Source organism: Lampris incognitus, chromosome 7 (assembly GCF_029633865.1).
Source record: "Lampris incognitus isolate fLamInc1 chromosome 7, fLamInc1.hap2, whole genome shotgun sequence".
NCBI classification, from domain to species: Eukaryota; Metazoa; Chordata; class Actinopteri; order Lampriformes; family Lampridae; genus Lampris; species Lampris incognitus.
Genome location: NC_079217.1, coordinates 60425715 through 60442751, shown reverse-complemented (window position 1 = coordinate 60442751; position 17037 = coordinate 60425715).

Below are 17037 nucleotides of genomic sequence, written 5' to 3'. Positions count from 1 at the left end.
GAGAGCAAACAGATGAGGTATATTTATACGTCATAGTGTCTGATGCCTCTACGTGACCGATATAAACAAAAGAGACCATCAGCAGGGAGATCAGATGTTGCTGGATGATGTTTTCAAATGTTCGTCTCCGGGTCAGATTCCCCTTGAAATCTGACAAAGCAGTTTCCAGCACGCAGATGGGATACGTAGCCACAGTTAGAGACACATTACCTCATGGCTGTATAGCTTAACAGTTTTTCCCCCCTCAAAACTACACTACATCTCTCACTCTTCTCTTCAAGGCAAGTACACTAGCTACCAGAGGATGAATTCGTGGCTGGTGTGACAGAGGAAGATGCAGAAGACAGGAAGAGATGGAAACGGATGATCTGCTGTGGCGCCCCCTAACGGGAGCAGCCAAAAGTAGTAGTAGTAGTAGTAGTAGTAGATTTATCATTTTTAATGTGTGAATACTATAATTTATAATTTGAGAAATAAATGAATACACTAATATCGGCGCAGCACACATTGACCTTTTGACTTTACTTCCGATTCCTGTTAACCCGAGAGGAAGTTTTTGGTAACTTGTTTTCTTATGAAGGTGTCTTTTGGTAAGTGTATGGTTTTCTTTCTTCCCTAGCCTAGTGTAAAGTCAGTGCATTTGGTGGTTGAGACACAAATCCGGACTCCTCATAGTTCCCTCTACACGATGCTCATTGGGTCTATGGAAGCAGAATGCTGGTGATTCAGTAGTCGAGGTGTCGGTAACTGGCGGCAGGAGTTTGTGGTCTCAGAATCTGAGGCTGAAATGTGCACAAACCTGTACCTGCTGCTTGCTGCTTGTGTGCTAGCTTTGTCCGTGGCATAATTGTGTGAAATTTTAAATTCAGAGGTGTGTTCACTAGGCAGGCTTATGAATCTAATACCTCACCTTGTGTTTAATAGCACAGAATGACACTGTCAGTGTGGCGGGCGGGTGTGTGTGCACGTGTCTCGGGGGTGTTGCAGTAGAAATGAAACTGGGACCGGCACATTAATGGGAAACCCTAAATTTCCCAGCACCCTCACTGAAGAGTCAAGAAACCCCATAGCACCAGCAAAAAAAAAAAAAATCTCTGGCGCCACCACTGTATTATTCTACTGTACTCTTTTCCAGTGGTTCCCAATCAGGTCCTCAGATACCACCAGTACTGCTGCTTTTCTATTCTGCTCATCATCTGCTGTTCCGGGTGTAAAACGTCCCTATTGGAAAGTGAAATAACTGGAAAAACAGGTGAACGTGATGAGCAGAAAACCAGCAGTCATGATGGTACCTGAGGACCTGATTGAGAACCGCCGGTTTATTCTCTCCTGACGCAACCCAACCCAACATATGTACGTTAAATTTTCTTATTCAAAAAACTGGCCGAAAGCAGAAGGAACATTTATATAAGAGTTATTTTAAGAACAGTATTTCAACATAATTATTCCATCCATCCAAACCATGTGCCCTGCTCTCAGGGATGCTGGAGCCTATCCCAGCAGTCATCACGGGGCAGGCGGGGAGACACCCTGGGCAGGCCGCCAGGCCATCACAGGGCCGACAGACACACACACACACATTCACACCTAGGGACAATTTAGTGTGGCCGAGTCACCTGACCTACATGTCTTTGGACTGTGGGAGGAAACCCACGCAGACACGGGGAGAACATGCAAACTCCACACAGAGGACGACCTGGGACGACCCCCAAGGTTGGACTACCCCGGGGCTCGAACCCAGGACCTTCTTGCTGTGAGGCGACCGCGCTAACCACTGTGCCACCGTGCTGCCAACACAACGATTATACTATAATGTTTTAATATTACACTATAATGACACTTAAGTAATAATCACTGTATTTTGATAGGAAATTAATAAGTAATTAAGTCAGCTTTATTCATAAGGAACATGTTAACACAACCAATGCTGACCAACGTGCTGCAAAGACTAATGAAAGAAATCAAGTAAGAAGATTATAAATATTTAAAATAAAATAAAATAAAAAAGCAACTTCCTGAGGTTAAAGTGATAGGATTACGCTGACGAGTCTGACCGGCCGGTTCCCTGCTTTGAATTCTGAGCAGGTAATGAGTCACAAGTTACCCTCGTTAAAGGTGGCTTTTCTGTTTTACTTCTGAACGTGCAGGTTTGTGTGTTGCCCCGACCAAAGGGCCTCCTCACTGTTTGTGGGCCCCAACCCTGTGTGTGTAGCGTGTCAGACTATAGGCACCGTGCAGGGATTTAAACTTGAAACTGAACTCTGCACATGCACTTTGTCAGGAAAACAGATTGTATATACAGTCGTTTTGCTGCAAAAGGTGGGGGGGGGCGGGAGCACAACTTAAACGTACTCAGAAACTGTAGATGATTTATTTCAAGTTTTCAATCAATAAGAAATTGTATTGATAAATAACTCGAAATAATTTCTTTTGAAATATTGATATCTCCGGAAGCGCGCCCTCGTGCTTTGTTATTCCCGCGCTCCGAAGAGACTTCTGAGGATCTGCACACTTCCGGATCCCACCGCTGCCACCAATGTAACCGGTTATTTTCTTGCCCGGTGCGGGATTCGATAGGGGGTGTACTGCACCACAAGGCGACGTCACTAACCGCTCGGCTAAAGGGTCAGACCCGTTGGCTTGGGGCTAACGTGTCTTATTAGTAGTTTACAATAGTGTAGCATTATCAGGATTTGGTAACCTAGCAACGAATGGAGGTGGGCTTTTTGGGGGTGGTCTTTGAGCGGGAATGGAGAGGAAGTGGGTTCACTGGTGTCAAAAGTGGGATCCATGACTGGTAATCCACGCCGGGAGAGAGAAGCTTTCGAACCGACCGGAGCTAGCTATGGAGGCGCGACACCCAGGGTACCACGGGAGATCCGGGAGGAGGAGAGCGAAGACGATGAGCCGGTAGTGAAGCTAAGCAGCAGACAGACTGAGAGACTGGATAAACTCCTGGAGGAAACAGAGCGCTTCCTAGCCGACCTGGGAGATGGAGCAGACAGGTGCGACTGCGAGACCCCCCTGTAATGATCTGTGCCCTCTGGCTATGTTAACTTATAACATTAATAAAGCAAGGACGACTTCTCTCGTGCTGGGTGTTTATTGACCGACCGGATTCCGACTGACGTTGTTACGTACATCACGTGACTTTGTTGTGGCGCTACGGAAAGCCGTAAGGGACATTAGCAAATCAAATGTTACTAGCAAATATTACATCTCCCTTTTTCTGAAAAGTGCTGCTTTCTCTGCAGAGATACAGACCACGTTGAGCACGTTTATAAGCGAATACAATCTTAATAAGAAAGAATATGAAAGTGGAACTCTTATATAACTGGACTGCAACAAAGTAGTGTAAAACATTTCCCTCACTGTCTAAATGTGACACCGTAATAACATTTCATCTTTTTTTTTTTTTCATTTCATTACTGGTAACTGCAAACAGCAGGTAGGTACACAAGGTAAGTGAACGCTGTAAATACTTCTTTTCAAAACATAGCAGGTATAGTACAGGTTGGTGTAAAATTCTCTTTTTTTAACATTCATAAGTCAATGATTTGTCTTGGTTTGATCGTGCGACCTGACCTCGTGGTGTAACCAGGCTGTGTGTCTGGTTGTCGCTGATTGTTCGTGTCTGGAGGTTCAGCATGCTCTTGCTGATGGGCTTGTGTGTTGTTGTTAGCGCTGGTAACAGTCTGCTGTGAAGTGTGTGTGTGCGTAGTGTGAGTGTTCACTCTGCTTTGTCGCAGGTGTTGACGGTTGCGTTGGTAGATCTGACCTTCTTTGGTTTGGATGTGGTAGCTCCTGTCTGTGTTCGCTGGTCTTTCCACAGTTGCAGGTCTCCAGGATCCATCCTCCTGCCGGAAGCGGATTGGTGTGCCTGCGGGCAGGTGGGGCAGAGGTTTGGCTGTTCGGTTGTAGTATGCCTGCTGGCGCTGTTGACATACCTCTCTCCTTTTGTGAACATCCTCCTGACTGGCGATCTGTGGCTGCAGGTGTTTTGCTGTTGATGGGAGAATGGACCGCAGCCTCCGACTCATCAGTAGCTGTGCCGGTGATTTCAGGTTGTCCACCGGTGTGTTGCGATACTCCAGCAAGCTCATGTAGGGGTCTTTGTTCTCAGCTTTGGCTTTGTCCAGGATGCGTTTGGCCGTCTGGACAGTCTTCTCGGAGAGGCCGTTGCTCTGTGGGTAGTGGGGGCTTGTGGTGGTGTGTGAGAAACCCCATGTCTGTGAGAAGTTGCGGAACTCACCAGAGCTGTAGCACGGACCGTTGTCGCTGATGATAGTCTCGGGGATTCCGTGTCGAGCCATTGCTGCTTTCAGCTTCATGATGACGGCAGATGAGGTGCAGCTGTAAAGTCTTTCTAGCTCGAAGAATCTGGAGTAGTAGTCCACAGTGACTATGAAGTCCTGTGAGTTCCATGTGAATAGGTCTGTGCCTATCACTTGCCACGGCCGCTCGGGTATGGCGTGTGACATCATTGGTTCCTTTGTATTTGCGCTGCGCCGTTCTTGGCATATGCTGCAGTCTGCTACCGCATCCTCGATCTGTTTCCCCATGCCAGGCCAGAACAGTAAGTCTCTTGCTCGGCATTTGCTTTTTTCCACGCCAAGGTGGCTGGCATGGATGCGCTGTATCATGTCCTTGCGAAGCTTTTGGGGGACAATGATTCTCTCACCTTTGAACAGGATACCGTCCATTTCTGAGATTTCTGCTCTGTGGTTCCAGTATTCCTGGATGCTGGGCGGGCACTTTTTCTTTGTGTCTGGCCAGCCAGTGAGTGTGGCTCGTCTGAGTGCGGTGAGCTGTGGATCTTGCGCTGTTTCCTGCTTGATTTCTGTGAGTCTTGTGTCGCTCACAGGGATGTTGCTGAGGACTGTGTGCACTTGGGCCTCCATCCCTTCCTGTAGGTCACTGTCGTGGTGTTCTATTGACTTGCGTGACAGTGTGTCGGCCACCGGTATGTCCTTACCGGGGCGGTGGATGATTTGGATGTCGTATTTTTGGAGCGCCAGGATCATCCGTTGCAGCCGGGGTGGTGCTGCTGCCAGTGGCTTTTTTAGTATTGCCTCCAGAGGCTTGTGGTCTGACTCCACAATCACTTTTCGTCCATACATGTACTCGTGGAACCTCTTGCAGCCGAAGACCACAGCGTAGAGCTCCTTCTCTATCTGTGCGTAGTTTTCTTCAGTGCTGTTGAGTGACTTGGACGCATAGGCAATTGGTTTGCCATCTTGGAGCATGACAGCCCCAAGGCCACTTTTGGATGCATCCACTTGGAGTCGCAGCTCTTTCTGCGGGTCGAAATATGAGAGTACTGGACCTGGGTGCTGTGTAATGAGATTCTTCATCTCTTGGAACGCCTTGTCGTGGACTGCATCCCACACAAACTCACTGTCCTGTTTCAGAAGCTGTCTGAGGGGTGAGTTTATCTGTGAGAGGTGTGGAGCAAATCTGGCGAGGTAGTTGATCATGCCGAGGACTGTCTCCAGCTCTGCTTTGTTCTGTGGGGGTTGCATGTCCTTGACCGCCTTCACCTTGTGTGGGTCTGGTTTGATGCCTTCGTGTGAGAGCGTGTGGCCGAAGTAGCTTACCTCGGACACGCATATGTGACACTTGTCGGGGTTGAGCCTCACCCCTCGCTCCCTTGTGCGCTTCAGCATCGCTCTGAGACGCTGGTCATGTTCCTCTTTAGTCTTGCCGAACACTAGTATATCGTCCACTATGGCCGTCACACCGTCCAATCCTTCATATGTTTCATCCACGCGTCTCTGGAACTCGTCTTGAGCGGACACGATTCCGAATGGCAGTCTGAGGAAACGATACCTGCCAAACCCTGTGTTAAATGTCGTCAACATTGAGGATTCAGTGCTCAGTTTGATGGCCCAATAGCCTGACCGCGCGTCTAACACGCTAAAGTACTCAGCTCCAGCAAGCTTTGTGGTGGCGTCCTCCAGCGTGGGGAGGGGGTAGTGAGGTCGTTGTATCACTTTGTTAAGAGCTCTGGGGTCTAAACACACTCTAAGTTTGCCTGTCTTTGGCTTCTCAACAATGACGAGTGCGTTCACCCATTCTGTGGGTTCTGTTACCTTACAGATTATGCCGCCTTTCTCCATGCTGTCAAGCTCGTCCCTCAGTTTGCTGCGTAGGGCGATGGGGATTCTGCGTGGCGGGCAGACGACCGGCGTTGCATCTGGTGTGACGCGGAAGGTGCACTCGCCTGGGAACTCTCCTATTCCTTGGAAAACATCTGCATACTCATCCATTATGCTCTGTGATGTGACATTGTTTTCCTCGCTCACAGCCATCACTATTTTTACCAAGTTTAGGTCACGGCATGTTTTCATTGCCATGACTGGTGGGGCGTTTGTGTCAATGACGTAAAAGTCCAGCATAATTGCATTGTCTCTGTACTTACATTTGAGTTTGCATGTGCCTTTCACGCTCAGCGCGCCTCCTCCATATTCAGTGAGTCTGTGTATTGCTGGTTTCAGTGTCACATTTTTGAACAGCGCCTGGAACAGGTTGGTGGGAATAGTATTGGCCTGTGCCCCAGTGTCTAGTTTAAACTTTACCTTCTGTGGAGGTGTGCCAATTCCAACCTCTACGTAAGCCTGCTCGTTGCTTTTTCCGTTGTTCTCTATTGAGATGCAGTCTATGTACAGCTCTGTCTGTTCTCCCACAGCGGTGCTCTCCACTGTAATGTTGTCGAAGTACAGTTCTTCCTGTTCTCTGTCAGTGGTGCACTCTTCTGGGTTCTCTCCGACGGCATGTACTGTGCCGCGGTAGTACTTTGTCTGTCCCTGGGAGCTAGACTTGCATACTTTAGCAAAATGATTGAGCTTCTTGCATTTAATGCATTGTTTACCCTTAGCTGGGCAAGTGGCTTTAGCGCCGTGTAGCCCTCCACAATAGCTACACGCCCTGGCGGCGGTGCTAACGTCCCTTTGTCTGAAGTTAGCGTTAGCTGCTTTGGGTGCGTTCGGTTTGTAAGTCTTTCTGCCTATTGCGTGCACCGTTTCATGTGTGCTGCCCTGGCCCATAAACGTTAGCTGTTGCTTTGCTAGCTCGTGTGAGCGGGCTACATCTATGGCCTTTTCTAGCGTTAGCTCAGCTCCCTGGCTAAGTAGCTTTTCTCTCACTCTGGGTGAGTTGGTGGCAAACACGATGCGGTCCCTGACCATCTCGTCGGCATTTGGGTAGCCACAGTCTTTGACTAGGAGCTTTAGCTCAGTTACAAATCGTTCGAAGGATTCACTCTCTCCCTGCATCTTTTCATGAAATTTATATCTGGCATAAATCGGGTTTGCTTTGGGGGTGATGTACTCAGTGTACTTATCGTAGTACGTTTCTAGCTTCTTGGCTTGTTCTCCGCTGAGTGTCCAAGTGTTGTGCACATCGCGCCCTTTTTCCCCTATCCAGAGCAGGAGGTAGCTGCATTTCTCCTCTTCATTCTTCCCGCGCAGGGGGCCCGTGAACATTAGCTCCGTTGTTTGTCGAAATCGTCTCCATGCTTCAGGTAAGTTCGCCGATTCCCAGTCCATCCGTGGAGCTGGAACGCCGTACGAATCCATATTGGGTATTTAAACTCCGCTACTCTGACACCATGTAATGATCTGTGCCCTCTGGCTATGTTAACTTATAACATTAATAAAGCAAGGACGACTTCTCTCGTGCTGGGTGTTTATTGACCGACCGGATTCCGACTGACGTTGTTACGTACATCACGTGACTTTGTTGTGGCGCTACGGAAAGCCGTAAGGGACATTAGCAAATCAAATGTTACTAGCAAATATTACACCCCCCACCCGTCAGAGCACTCCTGCTGCCGCAGCCGCTGAGCAGCCAGCCCGTCCTGGAACGGGGGGGGGGGGGCACAGAGAAAACGTTTGCCATCGCAAACAGCCCCCTACCTACGACGGTAAGTCCATTTGGGAGATCTTCAGAACGCAGTTCGAGATCGTAAGTGAACTCAATAGATGGCGCTATGAAGATAAAGGGTCTTATTTGGCTGTACGTTTAGCAGGGGATGCTACGTCAGTGTTAGCTAGCTTACCGACACGGAAGCGATGCGATTACGTCATGCTATGTGAAGCACTAGCCCTCCGCTATGGAGGAGGAAGAAGAAAACCAAACTGCGATCCAGTTCAAACACAGAGCGAGAGAGCGAGTCCCTGCCGGAATATGCAGGTGAGGTAGAGAGGCTGTTCCGTCTAGCATACCCCGGAGCGAACTATGAACTGCAGCAACGAATGGTGACTGAGCAATTCATTGATGGGCTAAACGACAGTGAAATGAGAGTTCAGGTTAAACTCAGACGCCCTGTGACAATGAGAGAGGCACTCACTCACAACAGTTGTGGAGGTGGAAACTGTGTACTGGGCTAAACGGGGAAACGCTAGCTCTGTCAATCGCTCCAGCTGTGGTATGGCTCACTCGCCTCAGATGAACGTTGCGCGAGTCCCAACCGGACGTGACGTCATACCCTGGCGTCCGAGTAAAGACGCCATTTTGGGAACGTCAAATCGTCCAAAAATGCATGAGAGAGTTACAGTAAGGGAAATTGACATAGAAAACAGCCAGTGTTACCCAATCAGTCAGCCAAGCTCATTCTGTGGCTCCTATGAGAATACCAGTGAACAGTCAGTGGGGGCAAATTTCACACAGAACCAGAAAATGACGACACTCCCTCAATACAACCCCACACCAGTGATGCAGAGAAACTGAGCCACAGCTGCCCAATACTGTGATGACGGGCCACAGTTACTGCTCCCAGGGAGGGGAGTAGCCACACCCCCAACCATGCATGCCGAAGAGGAGGACTTCTATGCCATGATCCGCGCTGTGGGAAACGTCCTAGCTACAAGGGGTGGGGGGCCCAGGATGAGCAGATAGCGACTTTTTTGCTGGGTGTGTGGGAGCACTGAACATCTGGCAAGGAACTGTGATTAGAGGTAGGGACCTAGGTCTCAGGAACGGGCAGACTTTGTGACAAAGGACCAGGGGGAATACTAAGGGTCAAGCACAGGGAGCAGTGCTTGGTCCAAACTGAAATAGTGGAGACCCCACAGAAGAACATCTAAGACAATACCACTAACCTCAAGCTAGAATCAGTCTGCCTAACACTCTATGGGGGCAGACAAAAAACACAAATGGAGAACATATGCGCTGAAGATCACAATATAAGAGAAGAGAGCGGAGACAATGACCAAGGAATAAGCACGGTGAAAAAGAATACAATTACAGAAACGGAGAGCCCGGGTCTCCTAGGCACTAACCACATCTACATAGACTGCCAGGTGAATGACATAGTCTTTAGAGGGCTGATTGACACAGGAGCTTCTGTCACTGTTGTTAGGGGAAGTGTGCTGGACAAAGGGGGCGGGACATGGCGCAGCCAGGTGAAGCCCAGTCAGAGAGTGTTACGCACGGCCACTGGAGAGGTCGCTGACAGCCAGGGGAAGATCACTTTGAAAATCCAGATAGGAGATGCGGAGGTAAAACAGGAGGCCTGGGTAGCCCTCATCCAGGATGATCTGATACTGGGGCTGGACTTCCTTCGGGCCACAAAAAGTCATCTGGATCTAGAAGCTGACCTGCTCATGCTGGGTCCGGGGGGACAGACTTTCCAAATCGCTGTGATTGGTCAGGCACCCCAGATAGGAATGCTGGATCCCCCAGTGGAGGACACCGAACCCCCATTCCAGAGGTCCTAGAGGCAATGTGTACACGTGCTGGGGAGCATCTTACGACGTCGCAGGGAGAAATGGTGCAACAGTTAGTGGTGGAGTTCAAGGGTGTTTTCTCCACAGGCCCCGATGACATTGGCTGCACTTCAGTCGTGCAGCACCACATCAACACAGGGAAAGCTCACCTCATCCGCCAAGCCCCCTATCGTCTGCCCATCCACAGAAAAGCAGCGGCGGAAAAGGAGCTGCAGAGGATGAGAGAGGCTGGCCTTGTCATCCCATTCAAGAGCCCATGGGCATCGCCGGCTATCCTTGTCCCAAAGAAAGATGGATCGACACGGTTCTGCATTGACCTTCGCAGACTCAATGAGGTCACCATAAAGGATGCACACCCCTTTCCCCGCGTAGATGATGCCCTGGACAACCTGGCAGGGTCATGTTGGTTCTCTACGCTTGACCTGAGAAGCGGGTACTGGCAGGTACAGTTGGACAAAAAATCAAGGGAGAAAACAGCCTTCTCATTGGGACAGGGGCTCTGAGAATTTACAGTAATGGCCTTCGGTCTCTGTAATGCCCCGACAACCTTTGAGAGGCTTATGGAGATGATACTCGAGGGCCTGCCTAAGTCTGCCTGCCTGGTCTACTTGGATGATTTGCTGATCCATGCCTCCGCCTTTGAACAGGAACTTGCAAACTTGAGAGACGTTCTGGGAAGACTGCGGCAGGCAAACCTAAAACTCCACCCCCAGAAGTGTCAGCTTTTCCAACGCCAAACACTGTTCCTGGGTCACATTGTCAGTGGTGCTGGAATAGCCACCAACCCAGAGAAAGTCAAGGCTGTGGCAGAGTGGCCTCAGCCAGAGAATGTCCCCCAGCTAAAGAGCTTTTTGGGCTTGGCAAACTATTACAGACGTTTTGTAAGGAGTTACGCAGACATTGCCTGTCCCTTACACCAGGCAGAGACGGTGAAACCGTCCCAGTGGACAGAAGAGTGCAGTCGCGCATTCGTGGCTCTGAAGGAGGCCCTGGTCACCTCCCCAGTTCTAGCCTACCCCGTACCAGACTGTCCCTTCATACTGGATACAGATGCCAGCAACAAAGGGGTGGGGACAGTATTCTCATAGGTGACAGGGGGAGAGGAGCGGGTGGTGGCATTCTACAGCCAAACCCTTAGCCAGCCAGAGCGAAATTAGTGCGTGACGAAACGTGAGCTGTTAGCAGTGGTGAGGGCTATGGAGCATTCTATCAATATCAGACTGTGAGAAATTAATCCACGCTTTTATAGCAAGTAGACTAGACTACTGCAATGGACTATTCACCGGCCTCCCAAAATCAGTTGTGCACCAACTACAGTTAATTCAAAATGTGGCAGCACGTGTTCTCACCAGAACTAAAAAGTATGAGCACACTACACCTGTTCTTAGATCTCTGCATTGGCTCCCCGTTAAAACTAGAATTGATTTTAAAATTCTGTTAATTGTATACAAAGCGCTAAATGGCCTTGCGCCACACTATATAAAAGATATGTTAATTCCCTATAAACCAGCAAGAACTCTCAGGTCCAATGGCAGTGGTCTTTTAACCATCCCTCGTGCTAGGTCTGGAGCAGGGGAAGCTGCATTTTCTATTTACGCCTCAAGTAGATGGAACGCCCTGCCTGAGGACCTGACAGAGGCCCCCACACTGGACACATTTAAAACCAGGTTAAAACCCCTACTTTTTAAAACAGCCTACAGCTAAATTCATAGTGTGTGTGTGTGTGTTATATATTTGGGTATTTTTATATATTCTGCTCTGTTGTTACTTTTAATTAATCAGTGTTTATGGCACCTTTATTTATTTATTTTGCTAACTCAGTTTCAAACTTGTTTGTACTTTTCTAAAATTGGCCTGTACTTTTATTTATTTATTTTTGTGAGGGGGGGGGGAGATTTTATTGATTTCATTGTTTTATTGTGTGAAGCACTTTGTGTTACATTTGTTTGTATGAAAAGTGCTATACAAATAAAATCTGATTGATTGATTGATGTATAAGGACACAGCATCTTCCCCTTTCGAACAAAGAATACTTCTAGTACCTTAGATTAGAACTGACAGTATTACACTTTGAATAATGTATGTAACCCAATAACATCATTCACTTTTCACATTTTCTTTTCCCTCCCCACATTAGTCAGCAGTATTTCTTTCCACTTTCCCATGACAAAGTCTTTGGTCCAGCTAGGTGCATTTCTAATCCTGGTAAACCTGAGCTGGTTATCAGAGTTAGGGAGGGGAGGATTTGCACACTCTAGAAAAATGCCCCATCTTACCACATGTTTTACATTTGGAGTCCTTTGCAGGGCAGGGTTTATCGTTGGCTAGGTGGTCAGCTGAACCACAACTATAGCATGTGTGGGTTGCATCCGTTTTCTGAACGGTCTTGTATTTTGGCTTGCGCGCCTTCTTTTGCACTTGAACGGCGGCGACGTGCTTTGTGTCACCATCAGCAATGACTCCTGCATCCGCTATAGCTGCTTCAGTACGCCTAGCTACTTCCAAAGCTCTATCCAAGTGCCAGGTCCTCCTCCATTAACAGTCTCTCGCGTATACAAGGATTCGTCTTCTCTACGACCTGATCACGCAGCATTTCACTTTCCGTACTGCCAAACTTACGTCTCTTCACGAGCTCGCGCAGCGCTGCCACGTAGTGATCCGTTGACTCACCCACAGCTTGAGCTCGTTGCCTAAAGCGGTACCTCTCGGCGACGACGTTCAGTTTCGGGGGTGAAATGCGCCTCCAAAGCCTGCACAGATCCATCAGCCGTGAGCGGCAAGGTGCTGTAGATTCTTTGTCCCTCTGTTCCTAAGCAGTGAACAAGCAAGGCTCCCTGTCTCTCGACAGGGAAGTCACTTCCCCCGATAGCAAGCAGGTAATAGCCGAACAACAACAACTGCGGATTTCGGTTCACCTGGGCACTCCAGGAGGTTGCAAGGAGAGCAAAGCCATCTCTTCATCACCATTACTCTCATCGCCACTGTGTTGTGTGGTTGGTCCAGTATCCGACATCCACACACGAAGCGTGTACTAGGCACTCTCTTTTCATAGACACGTTTTACTTCTTCTCCTTCTACACGTGCGTAACTCACAGCACCTGGGACATACTGTAGCGAATTCGGGGGACAGCGCAGCCACAGAAACTGCCGCGGCCGGGAAGCGAACCCGTATCGCCCGCACCGCAGGAGACGTCGCTAACCGCTAGACTAAAGGGTCACACCGGCGAGCCAGCGGCCAGCGTGTCGTCTTATCCATGCACGTTACAATATTAACCATAGTAGTGCCACCTAGCGGTCTCCAACGTAAATAGCATCAACAGAACACAACGCATCGCTATGTGTGTATACGGACACAACATGGGTGTAATAAAAAAGGGCAATAAAACTCACCGGTTGACCTGACATCGTGTCTCCGGGCCTCATTATGGATCGAAACGCTTCAATAGTAAACATTTCTCACTCGATAAAGAAAACTTGATTCCAGACCACCTTTCTTTTTTTAAGAGTCGATGTCTTGAAACAAGTGCACGCGAGAACATGTTACTAACAATATCTAGAAATCAACACTGTGAGCCATGAGATGAGGGAGGATTCCTTGATAAGCTTGCCTGTCTTACGGTGCTGCGTGTGTGGGCTGGAAACCTCCAGTGTGTCAGTGACTCACCAGGTGAAAACCCCCCTAAGGTTGAATTTCCCGAGTCTCCCAGTGAAACCGGTCCGTTCGTTCCCCTCACCAGTATTCCCAGTGACCTCCTCGCTCCGTTTACCAGCCATGACGGCTCGCGGGGAACAGAGGGACCTTCTGAGCGACCCGACTCCTGAAGGCGTTTAACCTCAATGATTAACAGCCACCAAACCCGGGGGGGGGTCAAAGTTCACCTTTGGTCTTAAATGGACGGTGGGTGTCTGTATGCGGATGCCATCCGTATTACAGACATCCCGGCCAATTGCGGCGGCAGATAAGATAAGCGAAGAGGGATGATGAAAGAAGGCGTTTAAGTTCTCATCATGGACCTGATGGAGATCAACAGTAAAACTGACTTGCTGGAGATATGAGATAAGATAAGCCATATTACTACAGCCGCGGTGCTGAGGGGAAGCGTGCTTTACCTATTTAGGGGGGAAAAATAACAACTTGCTGAACTTGCTACACTTTTTGCTGCTACTCCCACTAAATAAATGACGTCAGACAGTGGTTCTCAACCTTTTTGGGGTGCCGGACCCCCTGCGTATTTTTGATCTACCCTGAGGACCCCTCCCACCTGATCTTGGGGGAGTGGGGTTGCAATTTGATAGAAACAGTAGAAACTGCATTTTAAATTGCATTATAGCATTTATTCACTCTTTGGGGCAAAAATAAGAGCTTTCAGTTGTAACTTAGATATAGTTAACAACACAGAATTCTTATGCAGTAACTTTCAGATATATGTAACAAAACAGAATATGTATTCAGTAACTTTCAGATATATGTAACAAAACAGAATATGTATTCAGTAACTTTCAGATATATGTAACAAAACAGAATATGTATTCAGTAACTTTCAGGTATATGTAACAAAACAGAATATGTATTCAGTAACTTTCAGATATATGTAACAAAACAGAATATGTATTCAGTAACTTTCAGATATATGTAACAAAACAGAATATGTATTCAGTAACTTTCAGATATATGTAACAAAACAGAATTTTTATGCAGTAACTTTTAACAATGCAAACGGGAGCGAGATATCTTATTAAAATACAACAAATTACACTTGTGAAACAGATGTAATTAGAGAAAAAAGTCCTGTTACCCTTTATAGTTTAGGTAGATAAAGGTCTCAGTCACATTTGAGTAAAATAATCCTATTTCTATAAATGTCATAGGATCTTTTTTTTAAAGATATTTTATTTTCACGGACCCCTTGCCATTACACCACGGACCACTAGGGGTCCGCGGACCCCCGGTTGAGAAACACTGAGATAAAAGACACTGTCCAAGAGGAACTGGTTGCAGGGATGTGGTGGCGCACATGAGGATTGCGGAGTTCAACATCCAGTTTATGAAGAGCCTTGCAAGTCTGCACACGAAGGACTTGTTTTCTTGTTTTAGTGCATATAGATCATTTCATCCAATGACGTGAAGGCCAGTTGTTTGACGCCCAGTAGTGTCGCCACGCCCTTTCTGGGTCCGCAGTGGTCCTTACTAGACTGGTTATCCCTTGCTGTTGTCTCGAAGAAGATCTTCCACCAAGCCACGTGCAGTTCAAGCCGTTGACCTTATTCAAGTTCGTCCGCCTTGAGGCTGCACCCACCGACCTGCCGCCGTCAGCGTCACCGTTGCCCTGGCAGGGGGAGCCAGTGGGGTACTGTCCTTGCTCAAGGGAGCCCCGGGGTGCAGTTCAATGTCATGCCCAGGTGGGAGTAAATTAACAAAGGCAGCGATTTGGGGGACTACACCGTCGAGGCGCAAGAGAGGCCGACCAATAAGGCAGTATGGTGATGACGTCAGAGAATGGCTTAGTCTGAAAGTATCGGAGGCAGCAAGATCTGCTCAGGACAGGGCAGAGAGAACCGGGGGAGACTTGTTTGGCAAGCATGTCATCCTGATGGAGCCGGCGACCCTCGCTAACGAGGAGACCTTGAAGAAGAAGAAGAAGAAGAAGAAGAAGAAGAAGAAGAAGAAGAGGTGCATAGTATAGAAAGGACACGAACGAGCTCTGGAACAAGACATATAAGAATATTAATTATTTTCTATCAAGAATGAATCAAGAATGCACCTTCTGCCCGGAACTCACAGAAGCACCGGAAACTGCCGGATGTGACCCCCCCCCCCGCTGGGGGACTTTAAGAAACTCACCCATTTACTGGTGATGGACTCCGCTAGCACGTGCACACTTTAGCCTTTAATACTGTTTTATTGACTCGTTTGTTTATGTCTGTTTATTCCTGTCCCTTGTATTTTGTGCAGCCTAAACGTGCTGCTGCTGTCTTGGATCAGGACTCTTGAAAATGAGACTCCTTGTCTCAGGGAGACCTTCCTGGTTAAACAAAGGCTAAATGAATAAAATGAGAATAAAATGTGGTGGCTGCTCGGTACGCAGTAAATCCCCATGGCGGTGTATCTGACTTGTTGGCTGTCGTCACAATCACACGTGTTGTTTCCTCTCTCAAACGCAGCCGAGTGACGTGTCTCTCTTTTTTTTGTTGCTAAATTTGATTGGCAGGATGCTCAGTTTTCACCACTCCGGGGTGATAACGACACGTTCTCAGCACATAAAATGCAAAAACTAGTCGAGTGCAGAGCCCCACCAGGATGGCCTGTATCCAGTGGCGCCCCCAAGGGGGGGCCAGGGGTGGCCACGGCCACCCTGATACTATCCCTGCCCCCCCCGCTGGCCCCCCCCAGCCACGAGTCGCATATGCAGAATATGCTTCTGATTATGCAGAATATGCTTCTATCTGAAATTTTACATTAGGTGCTGTTCATTTAAATCAATAATGTATATTTTTCTTAACTCTCATACTGACAGTTTTCCACTAGGCTATACAGTATACTAACAACAGCATCACAGAATTCCCGAAATTCAGTCATGGCTTTTGGTTATGGTGTGCCACCCCAAGATTTTCAGTGGCCCCATTTGCCCCCCCCCCCGATGAAAATTTTCTGGGGGCGCCACTGCCTGTATCATACAGTCATAACTGTGCACAAAAACGTTATTAGGCTGACAGGCCCAGGAGTATGTGAGATTAGCAGTGGATACACACACACACACACACACACACACACACACACACACACACACACACACACACAAACCAGTGTTTTTCCTGTACTTATAAGAGTTTTGCACTGCACCCGAGTCAGCTGAACAGGAAATATGGAAAATGAAAGTTTTTGATATACAGTGCTCAAGCTAAAAAATAAAATAAAATAAAAACTCTACCCAATAAAGATGCTTTGCCTGCCAGTCTGTGGATGTGCAGCCTCCTGGCCGGACCCTCGCACGAATGCGACCATAATATGCACGTGCACCTTCCAGAAAGAAAAGATTTGCTACGTGACCATTTTGGTCCAACCCTAATAACCCTGTCTCTATTTGCGTCATAGAATAAAGCTGGGGAAACTCTTTACGCTCACGCATGTGCCACTCATATCTACAATTAACTCAAATTGGGCAGAAAAGTTTATTTTTTAAAAATGTATTTATTTTTGATAACGCCCTCTTAATAGACAGAGCTGTGCTTGTTCGGGCTGACCTGAGGTAGTCTAATGTTATGGAATGAGTATCTCAATAAAACTGGGGTCGAAAATGCCTAAGGGCCT